The sequence below is a fragment of the Trichomycterus rosablanca genome, chromosome 4 (genome assembly GCF_030014385.1).
Source record: "Trichomycterus rosablanca isolate fTriRos1 chromosome 4, fTriRos1.hap1, whole genome shotgun sequence".
In the NCBI taxonomy this organism is placed as follows: domain Eukaryota; kingdom Metazoa; phylum Chordata; class Actinopteri; order Siluriformes; family Trichomycteridae; genus Trichomycterus; species Trichomycterus rosablanca.
Window position 1 is genome coordinate 51,421,917 of NC_085991.1, and position 24,653 is coordinate 51,446,569.

Genomic DNA, 24,653 nt, shown 5'->3' on the forward strand with positions numbered 1-24,653 from the left:
CACGCCCTTCTCTACTCAGTCTCCAGCCAGCTCCCCTCTCTCTCTTGATTGGTTAGCTGGGACTAATTAGCCCCAGCTGCTAGTATTTAAGAGAGGCTCTGGGCTAGACGTCTGGGCTAGAGTCTCCAACCAGCCTTTCCCAGAGCCTCTCTTAAATACTAGCAGCTGGGGCTAATTAGTCCCAGCTAACCAATCAAGAGAGAGAGGGGAGCTGGCTGGAGTCTGAGTAGAGAAGGGCGTGGCAGGAGACCGAGTGTGCTCACGGAGAGGAGGGCGTGGCACACAGGAGCTCCAGAGCACAGAGGGGCTATTCTTGGTAACTCTGTTTGCTCTGGTGACTGTTTGCTTTTTTCCTCTGATACCTTTTTGAAGTTCCGTCTGAACTATTCTGCCTTGCTCTGGTCCGTCCCATCCGGTCTGTTTGTTCTGTCCATGTCTTGTTTGTCCTTGTTCCTGTGCATTAGCTTAGTAGTTAGCTCTGTTAGCCTGTTTAGCCAGTTAGCCTATTTAGCCCGTTTCCTCTGTTATTCCTGTTTAGTTAGTTTAGCTCTGTTTAGTTTTGTTTAGTTCTGTCTTGTCTCATGTTAGCATTTAGCTTAGCTTAGGTCTTGTGTTTGTTTGTCTTGTTTTGTGTTATCTGTTTTGTCTTTATTATTATTAAATATATAGTTTGTTTCATCTCTGCGTGTGTGTCCGCCCCTCCTGTCCGTCTAGCCCTATAACCGTTACAAATATCTGTGTTATTGTCGTTTAAAACCATATATACAGAGAGTCTGAACGATACAACATGTTTCAATAATGGTGATTTACCTGCAATTGAGATTTTTTTACAGGGGAAACTATTTTGCCATTCTGAGACAGAACTTCAATCAACTGCTCATCTTTGATGAAAGGTGGTACATTTAATATTGCTGATATTGTTATTTTTTCGTAGGTATAGAGAGGGGAAACACATTAACATGAGTCACCAATAGGGATGTTTGTTTGTTTGTTTAATAGGATTTTAACGTCATGTTTTTACACTTGGGTTACATTCATGACAGGAACGGTAGTTATTCATTACACAAGTTTCTTCGGTTCACAAGGTTATATCGAACACAGTCTTTGACAATTTAGTATCTTCAATTCACCTCACTTGCATGTCTTTGGACTGTGGGAGGAAACCGGAGCACCCGGAGTAAACCCACGCAGACACGGGGAGAACATGCAAACTCCACACAGAAAGGACCCGGACCGCCCCACCTGGGGTTCGAACCCAGGACTGTCTTGCTGTGAGGTGACAGTGCTACCCACTTAGCCACCGTGCCGCCCACCAATAGGGATGTAACGGTGCACCGGAAGACATTTAAAAATCGGTGCGCATGTGCCGCGATTTGAATCGGTTAATCATTTAAGATGAATCGATATTCACTTTAAACAGCAGAGGGCGCTGGCACTATATATTTTATTACAGAATAAGGGAAATGTGTAGCATTTATTTTGCATAGTTTGCACCTATCTAATAAATAAAAGGACAGGGCAGTGAAAATGAAATAATATTTGCCTTCCCTCACTAGATCTGCACTGTCAAGTCACATTATTATGACCACTTCTTACTTTCGATGGCTGTGGGTTTCGATGACTTTTGGGTATGAATCCATCCTCGTACACGTACACCCATACATGCTGATTATCTTCCCTGGGGCAGATTAGATCCTCCAACAAGACAAAGCGACATGTCACATGGCTAGAAATGTCCCACATTGGTTGGAAGAGCACCAAGATTTCCAAGTACTACCCTGGCCCCCTAATTCCCCAGACTTGAACCCAACTGACCATCTGTGGGACCTCGATAGTGGTGTTGGCTCTGTGGATCCTCCCCCACGCCCTCTCCAGCAGCTGTGGGATGCACTGCAGTCAACATGGCTCCAGATACCAGTGACAACCTACCAAGACCTGACTGAGTCTCTCCCAGCCCGTCTAGCTGCTGTCCATGCTGCACACGTCGCGCACTCTGGATATTAGCTGGTGGTCATAATAATGTGACTCGACTGTGTATTTTCCACTTGTGTTACCTGAAGGCACGGCAGGAGGACTGAAGTGTGTGAAGAGCTCGTGGTGATGCTGATGCCGCCGTCGCCCAGGGTCTAGGCTGTTAGCGGGTGATGCAGGCATCTGGAAATCAAACCATTACGTCACGCCTTGTTTACAGGTGAAGGTAAATATGAGGTACAGAAATGATGATGAGCTCTTATTATATTATATTATATTATATTATACTATATTATATTATATTATATTATAGTAATATATTATATTATATTACATTATACAGTATTATATTATATTATATTATACAGTATTATATTACATTATATTATGTAGAAAAAAAAACCTTAATTTGTCATATATATATATATACAGGGGTTGGACAATGAAACTGAAACACCTGGTTTTAGACCACAATAATTTATTAGTATGGTGTAGGGCCTCCTTTTGCAGCCAATACAGCGTCAATTCGTGTTGGAAATGACATATACAAGTCCTGCACAGTGGTCAGAGGGATTTTAAGCCATTCTTCTTGCAGGATAGTGGCCAGGTCACTACGTGATGCTGGTGGAGGAAAACGTTTCCTGACTCGCTTCTCCAAAACACCCCAAAGTGGCTCAGTAATATTTAGATCTGGTGACTGTGCAGGCCATGGGAGATGTTCAACTTCACTTTCATGTTCATCAAACCAATCTTTCACCAGTCTTGCTGTGTGTATTGGTGCATTGTCTTCCTGATACACGGCACCGCCTTCAGGATACAATGTTTGAACCATTGGATGCACATGGTCCTCCAGAATGGTTCGGTAGTCCTTGGCAGTGACGCGCCCATCTAGCACAAGTATTGGGCCAAGGGAATGCCATGATATGGCAGCCCAAACCATCACTGATCCACCCCCATGCTTCACTCTGGGCATGCAACAGTCTGGGTGGTACGCTTCTTTGGGGCTTCTCCACATCGTAACTCTCCCGGATGTGGGGAAAACAGTAAAGGTGGACCCATCAGAGAACAATACATGTTTCACATTGTCCACAGCCCTAGATTTGCGCTCCTTGCACCATTGAAACCGACGTTTGGCATTGGCACGAGTGACCAAAGGTTTGGCAGCCCGGCCGTGTATATTGACCCTGTGGAGCTCCCAACGGACAGTTCTGGTGGAAACAGGAGAGTTGAGGTGCACATTTAATTCTGCCGTGATTTGGGCAGCCGTGGTTTTATGTTTTTTGGATACAATCCGGGTTAGCACCCGAACATCCCTTTCAGACAGCTTCCTCTTGCGTCCACAGTTAATCCTGTTGGATGTGGTTTGTCCTTCTTGGTGGTATGCTGACATTACCCTGGATACCGTGGCTCTTGATACATCACAAAGACTTGCTGTCTTGGTCACAGATGCGCCAGCAAGACGTGCACCAACAATTTGTCCTCTTTTGAACTCTGGTATGTCACCCATAATGTTGTGTGCATTGCAATATTTTGAGCAAAACTGTGCTCTTACCCTGCTAATTGAACCTTCACACTCTGCTCTTACTGGTGCAATGTGTAATTAATGAAGATTGGCCACCAGACTGGTCCAATTTACCCTTGAAACCTCCCACACTAAAATGACAGGTGTTTCAGTTTCATTGTCCAACCCCTGTATGTGGACGCTTTTGCTTATTGTTACATTAAGGTGTTTTAGCGCCACCTGTTGTTATTTAATATTGTAAATAACTACACACAAAAAACACATCATATGCTTTCAACTTTGTAGCGGAAGTTTGGGGAAGGCCCTTTATATTTTACCAGGTCTGGGCCCCTCCGTACAAAAGCTAGCTCCATAAAGACAGAGTCTGACATGCCTGGTATGAAGGAACTCCAATGGCGTGTACCGAGCGTGTACCACTCAACGCATTACAGACTGCTGGAATAAATTACAATAATAATACTGATTTCACAAATGCACTTGAGTTGGTGGTATGGGTACAAATTCATACAGGCTCATTACAAAATCTTGTAACAGGGTGGACGGCGTCTATCCAATAGACTCAGAACTGGATGTCCGAGTAGACAGTAGCTGCATTCATTTATTACTACAGTGACAGTATATTGTCTAAGCAATTGATTGTTAAGGGCCTTGCTCAAGGGCCCAAAAGTGGCAACCTGGCAGTGGTGGGACTTGCGACTACAAGTCTAGTACCTTACCCTCGGTACCCTAGGCTACAACTGCATTCAGTGAATACAAGTACTATGTCATTGTATTTTATTTACTTAGTAATGTAATACCTACAGTATATGGCCAAAAGTATTTGGACATCTGTCCATGAGCTTGCTGGACATCCTATGTCAAAAACAAATCCTTAATTAAAATAGAGTAACGTCTACATGGTCTGGGCACTGATGTTGGTCAAGAAATCTGGTTCATTCCAAAGCTGACCATTGAAGCTGAGGTCAGGACTTCTTTAAACTTGCCATGCTGGAACAGGAAATGACCATCCCTAAACTGTTGGAAGTCTAACATTTCCTGTATCTGATTGATTTATTTAACCTGTTAGCAACTGTTGTGACTAAAACACATACATGCAATAATAAAACTCGATACGTGTATTCCGGCATTCATCAACCAAACCGAAGCTCCCGGAGGAAACCCACACAGACACGGAGAGAACATGCAAACTCTACACAGAACAGAAAGGACCGCTCCGCCTGGGGATCGTACCCAGCACCGTCTTGCTGTGTGGCGAATGCAACACCTGCAGTCTGAGGAGCCTAAAGCTAGCACTGATTCCATCAGACTGCAGGTGTTGTGAATGAACACCATGGAAGGAAGGTGGTGATACAGAAGCATCTCAACACCTACTCACCTCAGCGTCCAGACTTTATTATTCACAACCAATCCGTGTTCCGCCCGTTAACACATCCGTGGAGTGGATCCATGTAAATCCGAGGTGAAATTTCCCAGAATTTAGGTCGCTTCGAGTTCTGTCCAGATGAAGGTCGGTGGGTTTGGTGTGGTCGGTATGACGGTGTGATGGTGAGCGTTTATACAGAGACGCGTTTATACAGAGACGCGCATTACAGAGACGCGCTTTACTGAGACGCGCACGGTGAACTGACCCGAGCGCTGCTGCAGCTTCACGGAGCCAGAATGAGGAGAAGGGGCGGGGCTAATGAGACAATATGGGCGGGGCTAACGAGATACACTGTGGGGATTTGTGCCCATTCAGTCAAGTCAAAAGGAGCTGATTTGTATGGCTGGACACTGATGTCGGTCAAGAAAGCCTCAGTTGATGTTCCAGTTCATTCCAGACACTGAAGCTTCTTGTCTAGATGTTTTGTTCACAGGGGCTCATTCTAGCCGGAACAGGAAAGAGCCTTCCCTAAACTGTTTCTTTCAAGTTGGAAGCAAATAATTTCTTACAAACATAATTGATTTATTACACCTGTTAGCAACTGTTGTGCCTGAAACACACATTCAGTAATTAGAAGGGGTGTCCCAATACTTTTGTCCATATAGTGTACAACCCCAAATCAGACAAAGTTGGGACAGCATGGAAAATGCAAACCATAAAAAAACACAGAGTTTCTTACATTTACTTTGACTTTTATTTAATGGCTGAGATATTTAATCCATTCCTGCATTTCAGGCCTGCAACACATTCCAAAAAAAGGTTGGGACAGTAAAGCATTTACCACTTTGTAATGTTGCCGTTCCTTTTCACCACACGTTTTGGCACAGAGGAGACCAAGTGATTTAGTGTTTCAGCTTTTATTTTGTCTCGTTCTTCCTGCAAACACGTCTTAAGATGTGCAGCAGTACGGGGGGTTGTGTTGTTTCAAAACTCTCCACACATTCTCTGTTGGGGACAATTCAGGACTGCAGGCTGGCCAGTCCAGTACCAGTACACTCTTCCTCCGCAACCATGCCTTTGTAATGTGTGCAGCAGGTGGTTTTGCATTGTTGAAAAATGCTGGACGTCCCTGAAAAAGACGACGTCTTGAAGGCAGCAGATGTTGCTCTAACATCTCAATGTACTTTTCTGCATTAATGCTGCATCACAGAAGTGTTAATGACCTTTACCAGGAGCACTGACACGGCCCATACCATGACAGACCCTGGCTTTTGGACTTGTCTTTGGTCCGGAGCACAGGCGTCAATTTTTTCTAAAAAAAAACCTGGAATGCTGATTCATCTGACCACAATACACGTTTCTACTGTGTGATGGTCCATCCTAGACGCCCTCCGAGCCCAGAGAAGTCGATGCCGCTTCTGGACATGGTTAACATAAGGCTTCTTGTTTGCACAGTAAAGTTTTAAGTATCATTTGTGCAGTAACTCTGTATTGTAGAGCTTGATAAAGGTTTGATAAACTAATCCCTCACCCATGTGGTTATATCAGCAATAGTTGAGTGGTGGTTTCTGATGCCGTCTGAGGGATGGAAGATCACAGATGTTCAGATTAAGCACCCTTGGCCTTTAGGCACTGAAATTCCTCCTGATTCCTTGAATGGTTTAATGATATTCTGCACTGTAGAGGGAGAAATATGCAAATCCCTTCTAACCTTTATTTGAGGTTCATTGTTTTTAAACATTTCAATCATTTTCTCACACATCTGTGGACAAACTGGATCCTCTGATCATCTTTACTCATCAGAGACTCTCAGCCTTTCCTAGATGCTGCTTTTGTATCAAACCATGATCACAATCACCTGTTTGGAATCACATCATTATTTAGGTTTTTCACCTCATTACTAGCCCTAAATTTCCCCAGTCCCAACTTTTTTTGGAATGTGTTGCAGGTCTGAAATGCAGGAATGGATGTTTATTAATAAATTAAATGAAATTGAGCAGATAAAACATGAAATATCTCAGGTTCATCCTGTCTGACATCAAATAAAAGTCAAAGTAAATGAAAGGAACACTGTGTTTTTATTTTATTTGCATCTTCAATGCTGTCCCAACGTTTTCTGATTTGGGGTTGTATATAAATACACTACATAATAAGTTATTATTACTATTATTTTAATAGTTTAAATGTTTAGTAAGAGATAATCATTTTTGCACAGTGGCATCTATATATTAATAGAAACTGTGACATCTCTGTAATTAGCTTTTTATAATGAATTCCCAGAGACGCTTGACAGTTTGACACTCGTGTAACAAGAAGCCACCCATTCTCACCCAGCTCAGCTCTCACAAACACACACCACCCACGACCCTCGCAGATCCCCCGTCTGCTGGCAGAGCATCGCTGTCGGTTCTGATCACATGACTAACGACAGCTCAAACAAAGCAATCTGCCACCACCGAATGATTCACCAAGTCTGGCCAACGGCTTCCTGGCATAAAGCAGCGCAATAATGAACAGTCGCCGTCTGTGACTATGATGAACTGTCTCTAACTGGTGAGCCCATAATCACACTGAAAACGGCAATTTCCTCCTCACGCTCTCTGAATTCAGTGTTTGAATAATGCAAAGCTGTAACGGCAAATCTGTGCCACTGTTATTGATGAATAGGGGCTGACCTTTGACCCAGACCTCAAGCAGCTCTTGCTATTCGGTGCTGATCATTTAGACAAGATTTCAGGCTGTACGGTCTCCTGCATGTCAATTAACAGGCAATGAAATCCAGCAAATGAAAATGAAGGGCCTTGCTCAGGGGTCCAACAGTCACAAGCTGGCAGTGGTGTGGCTTGGACCTGCAGAATTCTGATCACTAGTCCAGTACCTTAACTGTGGAGCTACCACTGCTTTACTTCTCTCTCATACTCAGGAGCCAATTAAGTTAGACAGTCCACCTTCTGCATGTTTTTTGATGGTGAGAGGAAATCCCTACATCCCTAGAAGGATCAACCCAGGTCTCTAGGACCTACATTATTCTGCAGCACCTACTTTTCAAACTATGACTATCACTCACTCACTCACTTTCTTAACCGCTTATCCAATCAGGGTCGCGGGGGTGTGCTGGAGCGTATCCCAGCTTTTCAATGGGCACACAGTAACACCCTGGATGGGGTGCCAGTCCATCGCAGGGCAAACACACACACACACACACACCCATTTGCCTATAGGGCAATTCATTGTCTCCAATTAACCTGACTGCATTGTATGTTTTTGACTGTTGAAGGAAACCGGAGCTCCTGGAGGAAACCCACGCAGACACGTGGAGAGCATGCAAACCGCCCCACCTGGGGATCAAACCGACAGTGGCAGAGACGACAGTGCTACCCACTTAGCCACTGTGCCACCCGACTATCAATCAATATCAGTTAATCATTATTTCATATAACGAGTGTTAGTGCTTGAGTGACACAGCGGTAAAGTACCCTAGTGCACTACTGCAGAGATCTGGGGATCCAGGGTTTGAATCCGAGTAGTGCTATCAGCTTGTCCGGCATCTGCATGGACATGATTTCTCAGTGCCAGTCCCAAAACCAGATAGCCTACAAGACCGACCCCAAATGAGAATATTGGGCTGGAGTTCAGGGTGGAATCTGGAATGTTAACATGTGTAATTGGGACTTTGTAGACAAATGTAATATTTATATACACCAACCAGGCATAACATTATGACCACAGACAGGTGAAGTGAATAACACTGATTATCTCTTCATCACGGCACCTGTTAGTGGGGGGGGTATATTAGGCAGCAAGTGAACATTTTATCCTCAAAGTTGATGTTAGAAGCAGGAAAAATGGGCGAGCGTGAGGATTTGAGTGAGTTTGACGAGGGCCAAACTGTAATGGCTAGACGTCTGAGTCAAAGCATCTCCAAAACTGCAGCTCTTGTGGGGTGTTTCCAGTCTGCAGTGGTCAGTATTTATCAAAAGTGCTCCAAGGAAGGAACAGTGGTAAACCGGCGACAGGGTCATGGGCGGCCAAGGCTCATTGATGCACGTGGGAAGCAGTTAATGCTGGTTCTGATAGAAAGGTATCAGAATACACAGTGCATTGCAGTTTGTTGCGTTTGGGGCTGCATAGCTGCAGACCAGTCAGTTAGGAAGGTGGTCATAATGTTATGCCTTCAATCACTTCAATCTATTTGACTTAACATATTAGATCTCCACAAAACCTCTTTTGAGCATGTGTTTGCACACCTACTCAGCCATGACTGTCCATGTGAAAACACACACAGACGTACCAACACAGGCCTGCCAAGGTGCCACTGTTTAGTCTGTTCTTATCCCTACTGGGCACAGACTGGGCACACATGCATTGTAAACGTACACTCCAAGCACACCCATCCAGCACAGACTAGCACACACCTTGGCGAGAAATGAACATGTTGACCTAACAAGTTACCAATCGTTATTCAGAACTACTGACAGCATTTCTGTTCTGGCTCATGCTAACTCTCTTAAAGGTATTGAGGGTCAACATGATGAAACGTAAGTGTGCTTCTGCACTTCCATTTACATCCTGAGCAAAAATACCTCCTCCAGAAACTCTCCTCGATTCAGGTCGTCATAGCAACTGGTCAAAACTGGCCACTTACAGACCATGTACGATATCAGAGAGAAGTAAACACATATGTGTGAGAAAACACACCATGTTGTCTTTGGTGTCAAACATGCAACAATGACCCGTGTTACTGGCTTTTGAGCTCTCTATGCAGTGGTAGCTCAGTGATTAGGGTACTGGACTAGGCCCACCACCACCAATCTGTCACTGTTGGGCCTCTGAGCAACTTATCCCTCATTTGGTCAAATTGTAATTGGAAGCTTTGAATTTGGTATCTTATAAAGAATAAGATGTAAAAAAGCACTGTGAATATCAGACTCACAAATCCCCTTGACACAGTCTCTATCCTAAACCCATAAACTCCTGATTTTTATGACCTGTTTTCTGTAAAATCAGCTCCCCCATTTTTTGTTTCAAAACTCTCCACACATTCTCTGTTGGGGACAGGTCAGGACTGCAGGCAGGCCAGTCCAGTACCCAAACCCTCTTCTTCTGCAGATATGCCTTTGTAATGTGTGCAGCAGGTGGTTTTGCATCGTCTTGTTGAAAAATGCTGGACGTCCCTGGAAAAGACGACGTCTTGAAGGCAGCAGATGTTGCTCTAAGATCTCAATGTACTTTTCTGCATTAATGCTGCATCACAGAAGTGTAAATGACCTTTACCAAGGGCACTGACACACCCCCATACCATGACACACCCTGGCTTTTGGACTCGTGGCTGATAACAGTCTGGATGGTCCTTTTCCTCTTTGGTCCGGAGCACACAGCGTCCATTTGTTTCAAAAAAGACCTAGAATGCTGATTCATCTGACCACAATTCACGTTTCTACTGTGTGATGGTCCATCCTAGATGCCTCCGAGCCCAGAGAAGTCGATGCCGCTTCTGGACATGGTTAACATAAGGCTTCTTTTTTGCACAGTAAAGTTTTAAGTATCATTTGTGCATGTAACTCTGTATTGTAGAGCTTCATAAAGGTTTGATAAACTAATCCCTCACCCATGTGCTTATATCAGCTATTGTTGAGTGGAGGTTCTTGATGCAGTGCCGTCTGAGGGATGGAAGATCACAAGCGTTCAACTTAAGCTTGTGTCCTTGGTCTTTACACTCTGAAATTCCTCCCGATTCCTTGAATGGTTTAATGATTTGATCATTTGATCATTATTCTTATCATTATTATTATTATTTATTTGATCATCAAATAAAAGTCAAAGTAAATGTAAGAAACTCTGTGTTTTTTTTATTTTATTTTATTTGCATTTTCCATGCTGTCCCAAAAGTTTTTTTTTGTTTAGGATTGTACAAGCTGCACTTACATAAGTACTTATGTATATCATCACCTCTCTCTCTCTGTATTTTTCTCTCTGCTTAGCATTTGAATTATGTTCTAATCTTTCCGAGTGGCTTTTCTAATCTAGCATTAGGCTTTTTAAAGGCTATTCAACTTACTTCAGACGATCCAACCTCCCACAGGATCCACCTCTAATCACCTGCCACCCACTGCTGAGACACACAGAGAAAAAAAAAAGAATGGAAAAAGGCAGCGAGAGCACATACAAGAGAAGGTCATGTCTGGTTTGTCATCATGTTCTCACCTCTCATGCCTACACTTGTGTTCCTGTGTACATGTCATCACTTGAGAGGAAGCCTGACCCAATTACGACACCTTCAAAGAAGATTCCATCTGCCTCACACAGGCTCTTCGTACAGTTCTCAGAAGCAGTTACAATCTTGGTGTATAATAGAGTGACTTGTGGATAAAGAGCATGTCGGTGTACAAGGGTTGAACCCTGGATTCATTTAATGGTCCTAACAACAAATCACTGGTCAGAGAAACACCCCACAGATCCACTCACATTTTAGTGGCATCAACTAGTTGTCTTCGGACTTTGGAAACCAGAGCACCTGGAGCAAACCCATGTGAACCCAAGGAGAACATGCAACACCATGCAAAGGACCCTGATTATTGGGAATTCCCATCATTTAGTTAAAAAAAATGCCATCACAGGGTGTCCATAAACTTTTTATATATAACACTAACACACTTTCTATCATGAAGGTAATAAATGAATACTTGAACAAAAGTAAGATGCTCTTTCTCTCTCTCTTAGGAAGAAGCTTTTGACAGGGTTGAACATGAGTACCTGTGGAAGGTCCTGGAGAACTGTGGGTTTAACCAAGGTTTCATAGCAATCATCAAGGTTTTATATGCAGATACGACCATTTTAGCTGAACTTACATGATTTCAGGATTTTACCATTATCTAAAATGAACTGGAACAGGAGTGAAGCAGTGTTAGTTGGTGAGTGGGATGGTGGAGAACCTACACTCCCAGATGAGTTGATGCAAAGGAGGGGTGGTTTTCAATATCTAGGGGTGTACTTGGGGGACTATACCTGCACTGAAAAGAACTGGGATGGCATGGTTGAAAAATTAAAGGCCGTCTCATTAAATGGAAATGGTTAGTCCCCCAAGTGTCCTATCGGGGAAGGGTACTTGTTATTAACAACCTTGCAGCAACATCATTGTGGCATAAATTGGCTTATTTGGAGCCCAACGAATCTGTTAGCAAACTTGCAGAATAAGTAGGTGGATTTTTTTGGGGACCTCCAAGTGAGGTCTATCCATGTTGTGAATAAGGTCCTCAAAGGCTGGAAGTCTGCCCTTTTACCTGAGGGGCTGGAGCAGGTGCGAAAGTGTAGTGCGGGGGTGGTTAGCGTGGATTTGAGGACTGCGTCAGGTAAGATGCTGTACAGAGCCTGTGTGAAGGTTCTGAATAAGAAAAGACTGCATATGACTGACACACTGCTTTTAATATGAGTAGGGCTGGCTCGATACCACTTTTTTATGTCTCATACCGATACCGCAAATTGAGTATCTGCCAAAATGGATAACAGTCTGATACCGCCATTTCTCCTAATTAAGCAGTAATAATACACATCTCAATGCACCATGGGTAAACCAGCTATCTAAATAACGTGGCTCAGACTGTGAAACAAATATTCTAAAGCAATAAATACAGAACCTACAGCATCACAGTTATACAAAACTGCTGTTTTTATTGTAACTTTTACAATGTTCACAAACTGTTCACGTGACACATCTCGCTTTACGGCGTGTTGTCCAAAGTATCTAAAGTGCTGTCATGTTTTAGATTATTAAACCCTGCTGAATTTTTAAGAGGACGTCTGTGGCTTGACAGGAAACGGTGTAGTTTTATTTCATAACACTTATGGATTAATGATTGAGGATGTGAGAGATCTCCAAGCCGGGACAAGATATCATTTATACACTGTGTTCCAAATTATTATGCAAATAATATTTTCTCAGATTTTCCAACATTACCTACATGAATTGCAGTCATTGTAATTTTCCAGTCATCAACTATTAGAGTACAATTGAAAGGTTTTTGAACAAACTGCCAATGATAACAGTATATTTTTTAAAAAATAAAACACTCAAAATGCACTCAAAATGCATGTTCCAAATTATTATGCACAGCAGAGTTTTCAATCTTTTCATTTTTATAAAGAACAAAAAAATGGTCATTTGTGAAATTATAAGCATTAGCAGGTTATTACAAACTGAAATCAAACAGTTTTCAAGTCAAAACTTTATTCTAGGTGATGTTACATTTGCACATAGGACTCCTTGTTCAAAAGGAGCTTCTGAACTCTCTCGTCCATTGAATTTGTCAGATTTTGGATGGTATCTGCTTCAATTGTTTTGCATGAGGACAGAATACCCTCCCTTAGATGTGCTTAGATGTGAACTGCCTCCCACCATCATAGACACTCCTTTTGATGATGCTCCAGATGTTCTCAATGGGGTTGAGGTCAGGGGAGCATGGGGGCCACACCATAAGTTTGTCCCCTTTTATGCCCATAGCAGCCAGAGATGCAGATGTGTTCTTTGCAGCATGAGACGGTGCATTATCATGCATGAAAATGATCTTGCTGCGGAATGCACGGTTCTGCTTCTTGAACCATGGCAGGAAGTGCTGTTTGAGAAACTCCACATACATTATGGAGGTCATCTTTACCCCTTCAGGGATCCTAAAGGGGCCGACAATCTCTCTCCCCATGATTCCAGCCCAAAACATTACTCCACCTCCTCCGTAGCCTTGTTTGCATGGGGTGTCCATCAACCAGCCATCCTCCACTCCATCCATCTGGACCATCGAGCGTTGCACGGCACTCATCGGTGAACAAAACAGTTTTGAAGTCAGTCTTCATGTATTGTTTGGCCCACTGGAGCCGTTTCTGCTCATGTGCAGTGGATAGAGGAGGTCGACAGGATGGCTTACGCACAGCTGCAAACCTCTGAAGGACCCTGCATCTTGTTGTTCGGGGGACGTTGGAGGCACCAGCAGCTTCAAAAAATTGTCTGCTGCTATGACGAGGCATTTTTGCAGCTGCTCTTTTAACCTGCACTGTTAGACATTTCTGTAATTTCTACAGTTATTAACCACATACCACACAGTAAAATACTGTAAATAGTTTTTACAGTACATAACAGTATTTTCCACTGCAGCATGACAATTTTGCCTGATGCCAAATACTGAATACAGAGATTTACTGTATTTTTGACATTGAGGTAAATTACTGTAATTACCTTTGGCGCCAAAAGATTTTATTGACAAGATTCAACCTAATTTTCTCCTGTGAGAGTTTTGAACTGACATTGTTTGCCTAACGGTTCAGCTTCGGAACATACGGAACCACCACATTATCTCAAGTTTTGCGGGAAGGAGTTCAGGAGAGGTGCGCACACAGAAACAGCAGCAGGGGTGCTGAGACCCTTGAAGAGGATTTTTTACACCAAAACTGGGAACCAGCAAAAAAATAAAGGTAAAGAGTCTACGACAGTTAGGACAATAAATTAACACCAGTCACGGTTATCGGGTCTATTGTGCACTATAGGAGCATTAACATTTTCCAAAGTAAAACAAGTAAACGTTCCATTTTACAAATGACTGTGAGTTTCATGTTTTAAAGCTAAGGTAGTTATTATCTTTATAAACTGTTGTGGTCAAGAGCAAAGTTTAGGTAAATTTACGACACGACAGCGCTAGCATAGTAGCTAATCTCTGGATAGTGGTGATCTATCATGCTGTTTATAACATCAGTCAGAAGTTAACATTAGCTGAGTTAACGTTAAATAATTGGAAAACCAGTCGCTGCAGGATCCTTACAAAAGTTGTAATTTTCAGAAAGATTAGATTTATTTCGAGGATACTGTATTGAATTGCATAGAACTGTTAAAGATGATCTTTCTGTGATTACAGGTGAACAATGCTGAATGGATTGTTAATGGAAAAGAACAAGGCAGGTTGCAGGTTGAGAAGTGATTTACCTCACTACGTTTGCTACCCAGGGTCTACCTAGGAACACGCTTCATTTCATGTTAAGTCGGGTATGTGAGTCGACAGTGTTGAGTGGAGTTTTATACCAAAACTACTGTGTTTCTGTAACCCTGCATTTCTGAAGCTCTTGTGTTATTTCTAATGTAACGTAATCTAGATTCATTGTTCATTGTTGTACTATGTATTCAATACTGAATTATTCAACAGTAAAAGTGTTTTCCTGTAATATGAATTAACATGAATTTTCTACATGTTAAGTTACTGCACATTGTGTTATTTTAAATGTGTTGTTTTAAATGCATTTTGAAAGTTGCGTGGATTAAAGTAAGAATGTTTTTAAGGCAATTCTGTATTTTTACATGTTTTTGTTGAAAGTGCTTTAAGCATTTGCAGTGATTTAAATAAACAATTTGATATGTTGCAATAATTGTCTGTGTGGATTAAATAGTTTTGTGTAAGATATAAGTAAAATAAGTAAGTATAATTTACAGAGATTCTAAAATTTAAAATGAAATAATAAGTATTTAAGAAATAATTACAGTACTGTACAGTTAACCGAAGTTTTTACTGTGGTGTTACTGTAAAATGCAATTACAGTAACATCAAGTTACTGTAAAACTAAAATACAGTTATGGTACTGTAAATCTGAATTACGGTAACTTACTGGCAACAGTGTTGCCAGTAAGTTACCGTAAAAACCCCTTAAAATGTCTAACAGTGTGACGTAATTGCCTGTTGGAAAGAGTCCTCAATTTTCCCTTATCAGCACGCACACGTGTGTGCTCTGAATCAGCTACATACTTCTTGATTGTGCGATGATCACGATGAAGTGTCTTGGCAATGTTGATTGTAGTCATGCCTTGACCTAAACATTCCACAATTTGTTGCTTCTCAGCAGCCGACACATCCTTTTTCTTTCCCATTTTGGCTGAAAATGTAGGCTGCTTAATAATGTGGGACAGCCTTCTTAAGTAGTCTTGCCTTTAATTGGACACACCTGCCAAACTAATTAGCACAGGTGTCTGCAATTGCTTTCAGTGATATAAAGAGCCCTGACACACATCACCATCAATGAGTTTAACTGACAAACAAAAAAATTCTTACCTTATCACTCCTAAACACTTTTTGCATAATAATTTGGAACACAGTGTAGAGTGATTTTTATTGTGTTTAAACATGTGGCAGTATTAGATGATTTTTATTGTGTTTGAACAGTGTGTTTAGATGTGGCAGTAGTAGATGATTTTTATTGTGTTTAAACAGTGTGTCTAGATGTGACAGTAGTAGATGATTTTTATTGTTTAAACAGTGTGTCTAGATGTGACAGTAGTAGATTATTTTTATTGTGTTTAAACAGTGTGTTTAGATGTGGCAGTAGTAGATGATTTTTATTGTGTTTAAACAGTGTGTCTAGATGTGACAGTAGTAGATGATTTTTATTGTGTTTAAACAGTGTGTCTAGATGTGACAGTAGTAGATGATTTTTATTGTGTTTAAACAGTGTGTTTAGATGTGGCAGTAGTAGATGATTTTTATTGTGTTTAAACAGTGTGTTTAGATGTGGCTGTAGTAGATGATTTTTATTGTGTTTAAACAAGATATCATTTATAGAGTGATTTTTATTGTGTTTAAACATGTGGCAGTATTAGATGATTGTTATTGTGTTTGAACAGTGTGTTTAGATGTGGCAGTAGTAGATGATTTTTATTGTGTTTAAACAGTGTGTCTAGATGTGACAGTAGTAGATGATTTTTATTGTGTTTAAACAGTGTGTCTAGATGTGGCAGTAGTAGATGATTTTTATTGTGTTTAAACAGTGTGTTTAGATGTGGCAGTAGTAGATGATTTTTATTGTGTTTAAACAGTTTGTTTAGATGTGGCAGTAGTGGATGATTTTTACTGTGTTTAAACAGTTTTTTTAGATGTGGCAGTAGTAGATGATTTTTACTGTGTTTAAACAGTGTGTTTAGATGTGGCAGTAGTAGATGATTTTTACTGTGTTTAAACAGTGTGTTTAGATGTGGCAGTAGTAGATGATTTTTACTGTGTTTAAACTGTGTAGATGTGGCAGTAGTAGATGATTGTTATTGTGTGTAAACAGTGTGTTTAGATGTGGCAGTAGTAGATGATTTTTATTGTGTTTAAACAGTGTGTTTAGATGTTGCAGTAGTAGATGATTTTTATTGTGTTTAAACAGTGTGTTTAGATGTGGCAGTAGTAGATGATTTTTACTGTGTTTAAACAGTGTGTTTAGATGTTGCAGTAGTAGATGATTTTTACTGTGTTTAAACAGTGTGTAGATGTGGCAGTAGTAGATGATTGTTATTGTGTGTAAACAGTGTGTTTAGATGTGGCAGTAGTAGATGATTTTTATTTTGTTTAAACAGTTTTAGATGTGGCAGTAGTAGATGATTTTTATTGTGTTTAAACAGTGTGTTTAGATGTGGCAGTAGTAGATGATTTTTATTGTGTTTAAACAGTTTTTTTAGATGTGGCAGTAATAGATGATTTTTACTGTGTTTAAACAGTGTGTTTAGATGTGGCAGTAGTAGATGATTTTTATTGTGTTTAAACAGTGTGTTTAGATGTGGCAGTAATAGATGATTTTTACTGTGTTTAAACAGTGTGTTTAGATGTTGCAGTAGTAGATGATTTTTATTGTGTTTAAACAGTTTTTTTAGATGTGGCAGTAATAGATGATTTTTACTGTGTTTAAACAGTGTGTTTAGATGTTGCAGTAGTAGATGATTTTAAAAAAGTGCTAAAAGTGTAAGTAGATCAGTGTGTTTTAATTTCTGAATGGCTGTTGCGGATGAGTTGTAGATCAGTGGCACATGTTAATGATGTCATCAAGGTGCACCATGTTAAGACAGTTGCTGAGTGAGCTTGTAATAAACGGCACTCTGTTGGAACGTATCTTTGAGTGTTATTTGCTTTACACACAAACAATGGCCTTATTTACATTAAGTATTATTTACATTAAGCAACAGTATCGAATAATTTGGGCCAATATCGGACTGTTACCGATACAGAGTATCGGATTGGTGCCAGCCCTAAATCTGAGTAATGACGTTAATCCAGAGTGGAGAGCACTGTATAAACCACCATTAACTAAGAAAGTTGCTGACCTGCAGTGGAGGATTGTACATGGTATTATCTCAGTTAACGCTTTTATCTCTATTTTAAACTCAAAGATTTTACCACAATGTTAATTTTGTTACCAGAGGGAAACAGTGTTTCAAGCTTTTATGCACTGTTTTAGGCTGCGTCCCTTGTTTGAGGTTTTGAAGAATGTATTTATGTTTTTCACTGTGATGTTTACACTCCAGACTTTTATCCTTGGTTTTAAATATGTCAAGAGAAAAAAGTCAAAGTGCCACTTGATCTACTTCATTCTTGGGCAGGCAAAAATGGCAATCTATATCAGTCGTAAGAATAAGGGGGTGTGTGGTACTGACTGTGAAGCCACGAGGATACAGTGAATCAGATTATTTTTTTTACTGAAAAAATTGGTTTGAATAAAGAAGTGAAAAGTCAAAAAAGTCTGGTGACTGGAAATGTTATCAGTCACAGTAATATAGTTTCAGCTGCAAGAATGAATAACGCAGTAGTGATTTTTCTGAGCATCGTTGAGAAGGCTAATGAACTAATTCAGAAAGGAATTGTGCTACAGGACCAATTTAAAATGGTGCAACCACGGAGTACTCCAGCTAAGAAAATCTTCGTGTCCAACAATCCCTCCCCCCCATAAAGTGGATGGATTTGACTATACAGTCTTTGCATCATCTGACGCTGAAATAAAGTGCTTCGGATGTGGATAGCCAGGTCACCTTATCCGCATCTGCCCTGAGAAAAGAAATGTGGATAATGCGAGTAAAGGCGCTGACGGGCCTGCTACAACTAATCCCCCTGCAGCTGCGAGGAGCCCGACTCATAACCAGTGGCTAAAGGATCAAATTCGACAATTGAAGTGACGCCTATAGAAAGCGATCAGACTGAAACTGGACCGACTACAGAGGAAGCAGCTGACGTGATCCAGGACCAAAATAAGCACACTGAGATGGTGGAAAACTCAGAGACATTTTTATCAGCTGTGGAAGCACCTGTTACAGAGGAGGAGGTAGACACAGTGACGGAGAACTCCAAGAAAGACTGAGGTAAAAAGCAATACAACTGTTCTAAGATCTATAGAAACACCAGAGCTGGATGAGGGAGCAGATATCGACATGGATCCAGTTTTTAAAGCTCCCATAAAAAGAAAAAAGAGTGTGCTCAGGTAAGGGCAATAAACAGGTTTGAAAGGGCGAGTGAATTGCTGATAGTAATGTCTCTGATTGTGAAGGTGCGTTCTCTGACACAGGTTGTTCTGTTGGCTACCAGGAAAAGAGTTCACCTCCTGTGTGACATAAAAATCTTTTTACAACGCATAAAAGGGAAACAAAAAGGTGTACGGGGTACTGATTATTTCCCAGACAGTAAACAGTTTGTCAATTATGTTAAATATTTTAGGAAAAAAGGGTCTTTTACTGAGTTAGAGACATTCCGTTTAAAGAAATTAATCACTAAGCTTATACAAGAGAGCGATAATGAGGACAATGTTAAACACAGACTACAATGCAAAAAGAATCTTTGCACAGTTGGTAAAAACAAGGATGATTATAGACTTTAACTTTTAAAAAATGTATGAATTACCTGGACTACCAAGTAATTCAAGTGTAGTGTCATGGGTAGGTGGTGTGCTCAGGAGGACTTTTCTTTGCAGCAGAGTTTAAATTCTATATGATGTTTTTTAAGAATTTTTATAAAACATTTGTATTTATCTTAATTTAATTATCACTTGACTCTTATACATCTAATAACGTTTTATGGAAAAAATGATCAGGTCACATTAAAAGATTTTTAAAAGTCAAAGTCTCTCTCTCCCTCCCACCTTTAGATCAGCAGAAATGAAAGTGAAACTGATCTGATCCTGTTCAGTCCGAGTGCAGATCTGTTTCGTGTCTGTGTTTGTAGTTTTGTTGGTAATTTGAGTTTCTGATTGCAGGTGAGTTTATATCAGTTCTGTTTATTACGGTTTATTGTTACTTTATGTAGTGAAAATTGTTGATTTACTTTAAACTCACTTGTTTTGAACATAACGCTCACAAACTAAACCAGGAAGTCTGAGCTGCTGTAAATGACTTGCTGTGTTTACTGGTGTTTCTGTTTACATGCAGAAAAATGGCTAAAGCAAATAATTCAGTAACTCAGGATCAGTTTTGCTGTCCAGTCTGTCTGGAAACACTGAAGGACCCAGTTGCTATTTTATGTGGACACAGTTTCTGTATGGTGTGTATCAGCAACTGCTGGGATCGGGAGGATGATAAGGAACATACAGCTGTCCACAGTGTAGACAAACCTTCACTCCAAGACCTGCTGTGAGTAAAAACATCATTCTGGCTGAAGTTGTGGAAAACCTGAAGAAGAAAGAATCTCAAGTTCCACTTCCTACTGGACCTGAAGATGTGGAGTGTGATGTCTGTACTGGGAGAAAATATTGTGTTTGGTATCTTTTGGTATCTTTCTGTGTTTGGTATCTTTCTGTGAAACTCACCTCCAGCCTCACTATCAGATTCCTGCTTATAAGAAGCACAAGCTGGTTAAAGCCTCCAGACAACTCCAGGAGCAGATCTGCTCTCAGCATGATAAACTGCTGGAGGTTTACTGTCGTACTGATCAGCAGTGTATCTGTATGTTGTGCACCATGGATGATCATAAAGGACATGATACAATATCAGCTGCAGCAGAAAGAACTGAGAAACAGGTAAGAATATTATACAGCTCTCTTTAATAAGTAACAACTTTTTATGTAATTGCTGTTATATCAGCATATTCAGATTTTTATTAGCTACACATATTGCTCATGATAGGCCAGTAATAGCTCAGTGGTTAAGGTACTGGACTAGTAAACAGAAGATTGCCAGTTCAAGCCTCGCCACCATTAAGTTGCCACTGTTGGGTCCCTGAGCAAAGCCCTTAACCCTCAATTGCTCATTGTAAGTCGCTTTGGATAAAAGCGTCTGCTAAATGCTGAAAATGTAAATGTATTAAATAATAGTATTAATAAGTATACTAAGTAAGGAGCAATTTTAATGAGACCACACCAGAGTTAAAATGACAAGGAAATTGTTCCAGCAATTTACTGTTTCAATATTTAGTACAATTACTGGGTAAATACTGGGATTTAAAACTAATTAAAATTTGCTGAATTAAAAATATACACTAAATGGCTAAAACTACTACTACTACTGCTGACATGTATATACAATGTTTCTGCATGTGTGCACAAAGTGAGGTGCTTTGACAAGTGGAGAATATTTGTAGTGAGATTCTGTTAGCTTACACAGAGCTCTGACCCACCCTTACTGCACACCTTGGGCGTAAACTGAAAACTTAATTGTGAGCTAAGCCCTCACATCAGTGCCTAAGCTGAGTTCTCAAAGACAGCTACAAACAGCTGATGGGTTATTGGGAGACCAAGACTGATTGATGTCAATGGACATGAAGGCTGTGGTGTCAGATACGGACTAGAAGATCTTCTGAGGCTCAAATTGTATAGCATTTTAATCGTTGTGATGAGGTGAATGTGGGGTTCACTCTAGGCTCTCGATCGCAATGTGTGACCTGTTTAATGGCTTGATCCAAGCGGCTTACCTAGAACTAACAATCTAGCATGCTAAATATCTGGACCTGATGGTGACTTCAAATCATATAGTGTGAAAAGTGTTGAGCTACAGCCAATGATAAAGCAAGATACGAGAAAGGAGTTGTAAATGTCAAACAGCATGGACATAGTAAAATATAGTTTCTATCAGAATACACAGAATACATATTCAGGCTTTACAGTATTTGTGACCTTGTCCACGCCAAACCATGCTATCTTTTTTGCATTGCAAAAGTATTTATTTACCTTCAACCCTCTGTGCAATCCCAAATCCACTCCTTCACCCAGATAATTTTCTTTTTCCGCTTTTTGCTGTGTATCAGCACACAAACCATTTGGATCGTTAGCTTTTTGCTAACACCAATTTTTGAAAGGAAAAAACGGTCTTACACCTGGTATCATTAAACTCCTTGTTGCTTCACGCATATGTTTTCGTGTGACCCCCTGTCGCTGATCAATCGTGTAGTGTACAAACCACAACGATTTAAAAGACTCCTGATTACAAGAGCTCCAGTCATGTAGTGTGAACTGTACAGTGATTTGATCTCTTTGAAAGTCGTGTAGTGTAAAAAAGCGCTTTGACTCCTGCTGAACATCCTAGAACCCTGTGGCTAATTCTCATCAAAGTAAAAATGAATAGAACAAATTTATTGAGACATATTAGAGGAGAAATCAACAGTCAAGAAATAGAATCTAATAAAAAATGGTTGTTTTAACAAGACGACAACCAAACAAGTCAAGATACTTAATACTTAATAAATTAACTTAAATACTGTTTTTTGAATGGCCTCCTGACATTCTTTCTCCAAAAAATGTTGTTTGTGTGGTGCTGGTACACAATGCAAGTAAATTCTGAATTATTATTCTGTGTAGAAGCAGCTGCTGGAGATCCAGAGAAAATTCCAGAAGAAAATCCAGAACAGAGAGAAGAAACTTAATGAGCTGATAAACGCTGTGGAGTCTCACAAGGTAAGTTTGATAAACAAAAGGCAGATTAAGATCAGGACTCTGAGGGGGGCACTAAATGTTTTATTCATAAACCAGTCCAGTGTTTCTTAAGGCCAGACAGTCAGTTCCTGCTTCTGAAAAGGAAATATGTAGTAATATGCTACCACCAGCATTTTACAGTATGGATGCTATTTTTAGATGTCTTGTTAGATTTAATTCACACATACAAATTAGAATTAAGGCCATAATGTTTAATTTGTCTTATTGAATGTTAATTGGGTTTTTAAGTAACGTTTCTGAATTCCTGTGCATGTGATTTTACTTGTAGCACATTTGAAGCAATGAACATTTTGTGTTACTTAGAGTGACTCGTCCGTAGTTATTCTTACCTTTTACCATTTAGTTTACTAACCAAGTTTACTGACCTTGGCAGTGTGGCTGTAAATTGTATTCAGTCTATTTCTTTATGATGAACTGAGCTTGAGCTCTAATGTGTATATAGATCTGTAATTCCATATGAATGGATCCATAACTTAATTGATTTAAATGCTCTCTGACTTCATTTTGATTTATACTGTTGATTGAATCTACCGTACTGATAGACCTTCAAAATGAATTAAGCTGTTTATCTTTGTAAATAAAATGAGGGGTCTCACAAATTCATTCATGTTTCAAAACATTGTTGCATAAAATCTATGCTAATATTACAATTAAAAGGATAGGGATAAGGATAAATAACTGTAAAATCTATTTTAGGTTTTAGTAGTAAATACTATAATACTATCATGCCATGCTGCAGGAAAATGTTGTTTCTGTTTTAGTAAAATATCTGAGTGAGAAATGTTTCCTTTTTCTGAATCTTCTAACAGCGTTCTGCACAGACAGCAGTGGAGAACATTGAGAGGATCTGTACTGAACTGATCAACTCAATTATCAAAAGATGCTCTGAGGTGAAAGATCTGATCAGAGATCAGGAGAAAGTTGTAGTCAGTCAAGCTGAAAATGTCATGACTCAGTTGGTGGAGGAGATTGTAGATCTGAAGAAGAAAAATGCTGAACTGGAGGAGCTTTCACACACTGAGGATCCCATCCATTTCCTCTAGGTAAAAGCACTAAAAACTACAGTGGTGGAAAAGTGGGTGATTTTATTATTAGATGTGTGATTACACCAAAATAAATGTAAGGGAATGTAAATAAATTATTACCATTAATGAGATGTTAAAATTAATTTATTTTTATGTATCTGTATTATTGCTGCACCAGTCTGACTAATAATTTAAATTTAAAATGTAAAAAACTCAATGACAGTAACAATATTGAGGGCATATGAGGGCAGTGGTAGCTCAGTGGTTAAGATGCTGGACTGATAATCATAAGGTTGCTGGTTCAAGCCTCACCACCACCACCACTGTTGTGCCCCTGAGCTAGGTCCTTAATCCTCAATTGCTCAAACTGTATTCAGTCATAATTGTAAGTCAGTGATAGCTCAGTGGTTAAGGTACTGGACTAGTAATCAGAGGGTTGCCGGTTCAAGCCCTGCCACCACTGTTGGGTCCCTGAGCAAGGCCTCAATTGCTCATTGTGTAAGTCGCTTTGGATAAAAGCGTCTGCTAAATGCTGAAAATGTAAATGTAAGTCACTTCGGATAAAAGCGTCTGCTAAATGCTGAAAATGTAATGTAATATTAAGGTGATGGCGGTTTCTGGTGGACAGGTAGAGAAATAACAGGGCTAAGGTTTATGGTGCACAGCCACACAGACTGCCACACTGATTTTTGAAAATGGACAGAGAGTTTAGGAGACACATTTATAGCTGTCTTGAAGTGGTAACCTTTTAAAAGTGTTTATAAACAATTGGCTGAATAGATAAGACTATTACTTATATCACTTATTTCATCTTCATAAAGGACATAGACTGGAGAACAGAAGGTGTGTTCTCTACACAGCAAAAAGTCCAGTGTTGAATTAACTCCCACAGAGTTGATTTTAACACTTTTTCAGGGTTTATATAGCTCCACACTCTTAAGAGTTAAATCAACACTTTCAAAATAGTTAAACGTTTAACACCTTGTCAGAGTTCCTGTTTTAACTTATAAAACAGAGTAAAAGTAACTAAGGGAGTACAAACTTTGGCTGAAATTGGACAGTGGTAGCCTAGTGGGTAGAGCTTTGG

General features: G+C 40.2%; 1 pseudogene; it reads left to right on the forward strand.

The window, feature by feature from the left end:
* LOC134312489 (tripartite motif-containing protein 16-like) overlaps positions 1–24,653 on the forward strand; it is a 210,840-nt pseudogene that overhangs the window by 181,222 nt on the left and 4,965 nt on the right.